Source organism: Alexandromys fortis, unplaced genomic scaffold (genome assembly GCF_014885135.2).
Source record: "Alexandromys fortis isolate MF-2015 unplaced genomic scaffold, M_Fortis_MF-2015_v1.1 scaffold_317, whole genome shotgun sequence".
Taxonomy (NCBI): Eukaryota; Metazoa; Chordata; class Mammalia; order Rodentia; family Cricetidae; genus Alexandromys; species Alexandromys fortis.
The window spans coordinates 706417-714538 of NW_026068201.1; the positions used below are offsets into that span (position 1 = coordinate 706417).

General features: G+C 38.8%; 1 long non-coding RNA gene and 1 pseudogene across 1 annotated transcript in view; both read right to left on the reverse strand.

Moving 5' to 3' along the window:
* Positions 1 to 246, reverse strand: part of LOC126493133 (uncharacterized) — a 5261-nt gene extending 5015 nt beyond the window's left edge. Inside the window, exon 1 of the long non-coding RNA XR_007589764.1 lies at positions 82 to 246. This is a non-coding gene — a long non-coding RNA (uncharacterized lncRNA). The remainder of the gene's footprint in view (positions 1 to 81) is intronic.
* A 446-nt stretch (positions 247 to 692) lies between these two features.
* Positions 693 to 3701, reverse strand: LOC126493132 (adenylosuccinate lyase-like; annotated as a pseudogene).
* Between the last annotated feature and the right edge of the window lie 4421 nt (positions 3702 to 8122).

Below are 8122 nucleotides of genomic sequence, written 5' to 3' on the forward strand. Positions count from 1 at the left end.
GGATCTCGCAGGCCGCGTGGTTCCGGTCACGTAGCTTGGTTACATTCAGACAGACAGGCCAGAAGTCACAAGTGGCCACACCTGGTTCCCTGGATAGCTGGAATGTGAGGCGGGTTCCGCTAAGATTAGCAGTTAATTGGGTGAGGGGCAGGTTTTGTCAATAGAACATAACTATGGGTGTGAGGTTCTCTGCAGACTCCCTAGAGTGATGGTTCCTGTAATGATTGTTAGTGGGGAAATGGCTCCTGACATTCTGTCATAGCATTTTCTTTATAAAATGTCTCTAAAATAGCGTTATTTTATACATTGGGTGTATAAGGTTACATGTATATTTCTGTACCACATGAATGCCTGATGTTCTCAGAGACCAGAAGAGAGTACCAGATCCCTTGGAGGTCATGTTAGCAATGGTTTTGAATTCACCAGACAGGGACTTAGTGTTCTATGGGTCTAAAGACACTAGTGCCGCCAACAGACCTCTATGGGTTTGGATCCATGACAAGGTCCGTCGGGTGAGAGGCCAGGGGTTCTACCTGTATGGCATCAAACTTAAGCCAATCTGCTGTTTCTCCAAAGCCTCCTCCATCTCCTTTAGGTTCACCAGAAGGTTTATGCCAATACAAATCTGTGTTTGTTTTGTGTACCGATGGCCCTAAGCTAGCCAGCATAGATGGCGTTGAGATGCGCACTTTTCATGTAGTGTGATAATGAAAGCTCTCTTTTTTCATTTATTTATTTTTATTTTATTGTTGTTTTGCCCCCGTATGTATGTATGTGTGACTGTGTTGGATCCTGGAGTTACATACAGTTGTGAGCTGCCATGTGCGTGCTGAGAATTGAACCCAGGTCCTCTGGAAGGTCAGTCAGTGCTCTTAACCACTGAGCCATCTCCCCAGTGAAAATTCCTTTTCCGTCACCAGCTGCTTTGCCTTCCAGTGATCTCCCTCGAAGAGCTGCAGAAAGTTGGCCCGAGTGCCAGCGGTGTCCTTCACTCTCCAGAAATGCAGCTTATCACAGATACACTTCAAATCCTGGAGATCCATGCAGAGATCTTGAATCCAAAGACAGCAGCATTTCTCATCCATGGTAGACTGAGCAGGCTGAATTATGTAAAACCCAAAGTGAGCAGATCAATACGTTCCTTAGCAAAGTAATTAAGCCACGAGATCATACTGGCAAGTTTTTGCAAAATCAGATCAAACGTACGTCTCAGAATAATCAGGTCTGAATTGTCTCCCATGTGGCACGGAGGTGGCATTGAGATGCATGGTGCCCGCAGCTCTCAGACAGCAGTGGCCCTAGTGAGCCATCACACGGTGCTGCAGATGTTTCTCTTCAGCTGTCTTCTGGAAGTCAAAATTGTTCCGGTTTAACTTCATCTCCTGTATTGGTTTATCTGTGATAGACAAACCCAATGTCTTGCTCTGCCTCTGCAAGCCACAGCCACAGCTGATGCCACATCTGGAACTTGTACCTGATACTAAACAAGAAACACATCTCGAGGCTGGCAGTGACGGGCCGCCAGTGGAGAATGGTAGCTTTCTGGGGCCAGGGTCGCCTGCCACAGAGCCAGCCACTGACAATTCTGTTTCTTAAACAGACAAGTTGACTTCCTCAAAACCATACTCCTTGTTCTTCAACCTCCCAGTCTTGAATTACAGGACCTACTCCTACTTCTTATTAATCCTCTGCAAAGGGAGCATGGACACTGAGCTGGCTATATCACTGCTCAGAATAAAATTAAATATCTGCTAGAGAGGAAAAATAGAAAAACAGATACTGTCTTAGAAGCTAAAATGTCTGCTGTCTGTCATCTTAGGCTATACCATGTAGTTTAGTCTTTGTACACTTTAATCCAAGGCATTGAAAACCTACCTCTTTGAGGATATGCCAGGGAGAATTTCAAAAACTATCAGAGGAACCAGGCTGGTAGCTAGGCTAACCTGCTTGCTGCTATTCATTTCTTTGTGTAATTACATCCAATTGAACCTTGATTAGACTTAATAGCTTGCTTCTAAGAATGTGGTGAAAGTCATGGAAAATCATGGCTAAAATGAGGTCACCAAAGATCACGATTTCCTTTTGCTGCTAGTCACTTTCTAGTTCTTAGACTTAGGTAAAATTAATTTCAGATTGGGTTCATTTGGCAAAGAACAGAGGGCAGCCTTTGCTTAATAATATGCAAGGAACTGAAGCAGCCCAGTCAAGCGTTTTTTTTAAGCCCTTGAATCATGCTAACAGCAATATGAAATTGGAAGTAGAAGTTTGAAAAATTAAGCCTCATCATGTGTATAGCCCAACCAATACAAGAAGGCATGCAAGTAGTGCCTGAAAGAGTTACAGAAACAGAGGGCCTAAACTGACCCAGATAAATTGTGAAATAACGAATGTGATCTGTTTTCAGTTGTTAGATTTCAGGGATAATTTGTTAAGCACTAAAAATAACGTTCCTGCAGTAAATGATGGACATGCTGAAAAAATCACGTAAACTTTCTGCAATTTGAACTGACAAGCTATAATTTAGGTATTTTCTCTTCTACACTCCCTTCCTCCAACTCTAGAGGAAGAGTTTTCTAATATTCAGGTTAAAGCAGTCTAAAAATAAGACTGAATCTTTCCCAGGTGAATGAGCTCCCCATCTCTGGAGGCATTAATGCAGAAACCGTGTAAACCTCTGTTAGATAGTTTTTGTGGTAAAGCTTCAGACATCAAATGACCACATGAACTAGATCAGTGCTTGTCACTCATATGAAATAACATTTATATAGTACACACTAGAAATACATAACAAGACCATTATGAACCCAAATGAACAGTTTATGCAGGTTCTACCCAACCATTCTCAGGAGACTGAGAAGCTATAATTCATCTGTGGCACAACAATGAGCCTTTCCCTGCTGGTTAGAATGCCCAACATGAAATGGCTTAAGGTGTTTCAAACCTAGGTTCCAGGAAGCAATAGTTTTGGTAATATGATTGTCAGAGCAGAAATGTTAGCATGATCTAACACTGGTAAAATACAAACTCTCAACTCCGTTCTATACATATTGCATCAGAAACTAAAAGTCTAGAAACAGTTGTTTCACCAAACAAAATTGAATCTAAACATTCACATATGTATTTTCTGGTTAAAATGCAGGGAAAATAATCTTGTATCTCTAGAGCTCAGCTCCATAATCTATAAAAAGTAACTGATAAGAGTTCTGGGTGTAATGAGATATTGGCATAGTCTTTGTGTATATAACACATAGTAGGCATTCAATTACTGTTAGTTCTATTCTTACCAAGAAAAGTGAACCGAATTTATAATAAAGGAATTACAGCTTGCAAGTTGCATAAAATTATTGAGTAAATGTGATAATTCAATTTTATAAAGATTATCATTTTCAATGTATGATACAGTTTATTATTTTAGTCTGTTTTTATACTTGTTAGAATAAATGAATGACTTAAACAGTTTCTAATTGGGAATAATGGCTATACATTGCCAACTCTTGATTATATGCTTGGGTATCTATTTTGTGGATAATTGTCAGCAGATTAAAATCTCCATATGGTTTCTCTCTGTCACATGTGTCTGTGCTGCCTTCCTCTGCTATCAATTAATATTTTAGTGCGAATGAAAATTCATTTTCATATTGTCCCAAAGGGAAAAAAGATGCCAATAATTCAGGTCCTACATTCTAGAAAACACTAGAAATAGGACCCAGATTATCTAGTGGTGTATCCCTTTTCATGAAGGCAGGGCTTATAAAGATAATCCTGTTTAAACACATTATTTAAGAAAAAGGTGACTCACATGCACGCTTAATGGGAGGTGCAATTTACAAAGGGATTTAATCTTTGTATACTGAGGATTACAGAACGGGACAGATCAGTTTGACCCATTTTTAACAAGTTATTCTATAATATCAAGATGTTATATAATATCTACTAAATTCAAGACATTCAAAAATGTTGAAATGCAATCATCAGTAAGATGCTGGCCTAGTATACATTGATTCTGTTGTCACGTGGCAAGAATAAGCAAAACATAATAAAGGCATCAGCAGAATTAGTCTTACATCTCGGAGACCCTGAACTTCTGAATTTCTGGGTAAGTTGGCAGACTAGCGGCTGCCTTGATATGAGCTGGGAAAGAACAGTTAGACCAAAAAAAAATTATTTCCCCAAAGAGAAATAGAGAAAGAGCTTCAGAACTCCATGGTGTGTGTGTGGGGGGGGGATGTGAAGGAGGATGGCAAATGAGTAGGATACAAGATGAATGATGCACAGAAGTAAACTCAACACAGGCTTAACTGAACAGTTCTCTAATGTAGAGAAGGAAGCCAGAAGCCACTTCTAAGAGATAAGCTATAAAAATGTTGGGCAGTCCCACCATCAGGATAAGCTCACAACCCATCAGCCCTTATTCAGCTTTATTTAGGTTTTGATGAAACAGTGATTCCTTCAGAGGACAGGGCACCATAGGTGAGTTGCACCACTTGTCACATTATATGACTTAGAGGGCAGCAGCTGGGCACTGTCTTGAGAGAGAACCTATTGTTAAAAACTGCAATACCATGGCCGGTGGTGGCACATGCCTTTAATCCCAGCACTCAAGAGGCAGAGGCAGGCAGATCTCTATGACTTCAAGACCAACCTGGTCTACACAGAGAGAGTTCAAAGCTACAGAGAAATCTTGTCTCAAAAAAACAAAAACAAAAACAAAACAAAACAAACAAAAAACAATCAACCAAACAAACAAACAATACAAAAAAAAAAAAAAAACCTTATCACTGGGCGTTGATGGTACAGAGCACGCCTTTAATCCCAGCACTTGGGAGGCAAAGGTAAGCAGATATCTGTGTGTTTGAGACCAGCCTGGACTGCAGAATTAGCTCCAGGCTCTGTAGTTACTGAGAAACTTTGTCTCAAAAAACAAAACCAAAAAACCCAAACAAACAAACAAAAACAGAACTAAACAAAACAAAACAAAATACCCCAAACAACAGCAACAACAACAACAACAAAAAAACAAAAAACAAAAACCCTGTAGTACCTCAGAGGTCTGAAATCAGGAAAGATCTGCAGCTGAAGAAGGCTCATCTTGGTGTGCCACAACCCTTGGAAAAGCAAAGGCCCAGAGAGGAAACCTCAGTTTGGCATGCCACACTCTTCAGGTGGGGAAAATCTCCAAGAGGTAGCTGTGCATAGAAAGAACAACTAATGTAGACTAGCCAAATGTAGGTGACAGGTTTGATTCAGCTAAGAAGTGTTAGGGAGAGGTAACCCTACTTTCCGTGTATATAGACAGATCTTATCAACCTGTCAACTGCAGTTGGATAGATCTGAGCCTGAAGCCAATGTGGACCAAATCTGGAGTTACTGATCTGTTTTTCATTACCACAGAGCTCAAGGATTCTGAAATTCCAGAAATGTGCATGGTATCCACAGCTTCATCCTCCCAACAGGATGATTAATACTCAGGATGTCTTGAAAATATGAAGATAGGTTCTCTGTCTGTACCCATCTGATTGCCGTGTTGCTTCTCAGACATTCATTGTATCTGGGAGCCATCTTTTAGCTAAAAATGGGAGTACCATCTGGAAAGTCATGGGAGTTCACAACATACAATGCAGATATTAAATGTGGCCAGTAGAGGCCCCGGTACACAAAGGAAAATAATTATAGTGAAAACAATTGGCAGATGTGATGTATTTGTCCAATGTAAACTCAACAAGAGCATAAAACAGAACACGCAAAAGTCTACGAATACAATTGATCCCATCGTCATGAGCAGAATGGGTAATATTCATTATTTTTATAATCTTTAAGTGTATGACTGTTTTGCCTGCATATATGTTTGCTCACCATGGGATATTAGAGTTACAATGGTTGTGAGGTGCCATGTGGGTGCTGGGAATTGAACCTGAGTCCTCTGGAAGCACAACCTGTACTCTTAACTGCTGAGTCATCTCTCCAGGCTCCATCTTCAATTTCTGAGGACCCACAAAAGAAGCTGCTCCAGCACAGTACCTTTTAAAAGTTATCTGTAATTCTTCACTCCTTTGCATGTTTAACAGATTTTTATTTCATTGTATTAAAATTTTTCTTTTAAGAATGTTTGCTATATTCACATATTCCTTCATATATATGTATAATTTTGGTTACACAATTCTTTCATTCTTGGGCAATATTCCATTTTTCTTCCTTCCCAATTTATATGTATTTACTATTTTGATTTCATTTTTAATAGTTTCACACCTTTCTTTAATCCTTTTTCTTACTTTTACCTAATTGTGTTTTAGCCATTTTGCACAATTTGCAAACACTTTTTCCATTTTATCTTGGCCCCCTAATGTCTCACTGTTTTGCTCCCCTTTCTACAACATTATTCTCTACTCTTTCTCTTAGTTTTCCTTTTTGTTTATTCAATTGTGTATATTCTCTGTGTTTTCCCTTTCCCTGTCTCCTTCCATTAACTCATTTATTTACTATTTCTAAACCCTAAGTAATTTGAAACTTCATAGCACATTATATAGTACTTTGCCATTTTGTGTTTTATGATCATTAGAGAGGAAAAAGTAAAAATTAAAAGTAAAAATAAAAAGGATGAGCTAAGCACCAGCCCTGAAAAACTGAGCTCAAAAATTGAGATACTGAAAAAAAAAAACAGAAACATTAGAATTGAAACCTTCATGAATCACATAAAACCACAATGATAAGTGCCGACAGTAGAACAAAGCTGATGAAATATTACATTCAAATATAAACACTGAAAATATATGAACATGACCACAACATTCACAAACTCTGGGATATGATTAAGAGATTAACAGTGTTGAAATAATAGATTTTAACCTTTACTATTCCATGGTGGTTGAATTTTTGTCTACATGTGTTGTCTACATTTTTTCTAAGGAATCTATTTACAACCACATTTGCACACATTCTAAATTTTGTTAAAGATTTGGAAGTAATGGAGAAAACTCAGCATGAACCTTATGATTTCTCCTCATTTTTCCCAGCTCTCATCTCTTTTTCTAGTCCTCGTCTATCTAGATTGTCCCTATAGTTAGAAACATTTTCCCTTTGAATTATGATGCAGGGTAATCTTGTCTCTTTCTTTCTTCTACCTTGTTTATTCCTACTCTCTCAGGATATTCGGATGATTATATAGGCCTTAATCTTTTTCATGCTTTGAGACAGGGTCTTGCTATGTTGCTCAGGCAAAAAGAGCACATTATTATGAAGAGATGAAAAGTTTGTGTTGAACTTGATCTAATTTAATTTGAATGACCGTGTACAGAAAGTTGAGACTATCTAACAGGCAGATAGATCTACATAGAACTACTCTGGATCCCTAGGTAAGGAGAAAAGTTGGTAAGGTAGCAGCAGATACTTGGGGGAGACTAAAGCATTATCCAGGACAAAGGAGGAATGCTTCTTTCAAGAAAATACTTGCATTGAGCATATTTATAAGCTAGGAGAATGGTTGGGTTGAGATGAAGAGATGTAAAATATTGTGGAGAAAAAGTGCATGGATTACACACATTAGTGAATATTTGTGAGCCACCAATAAAGCATTGTTGTCACATTAAGGAAAGAAGTAAAAGCACTCCTCTTGGAGTCATTTAACCAAGAGCAAGTCCAGAGCTGAATTCTCTACTTCATGATCCATGCGTTTTCTGTCCATTGTCTGTTGTATGACTGTGAATCTATGCCTTTCGGAAAGCTATCTTGTGGATCTGTTTGTCCCCATGTCTCTGTCCCTGTGTGTGTCTACATGGGGTGTCTCTGTGACTGTTGTATGAGCTGTATGCATTTGTTTTTATGAGTGGTGTCTGTTCATAACAAAGGGCTTCCCCATGTCTTTATTGAACAGCACGCAAAGTATCAGATGGGGAAAGAATGAGATATATTGTAGAACTCTTTAACAGAGTTTTACAAGGGATTAAGTCACTGGATCCCACTGATCCCAAATAACACAGACAATAAACATCCTTGTTTATCGACCAATATTCACAAATGGTTGTTCTCAGCCTTTATGGTAAATTTAGGAAATTGCTTTCAACTTCTCTCTCTCTCTCTCTCTCTCTCTCTCTCTCTCTCTCTCTCTCTCTCTCTCTCTCTCTCTCTC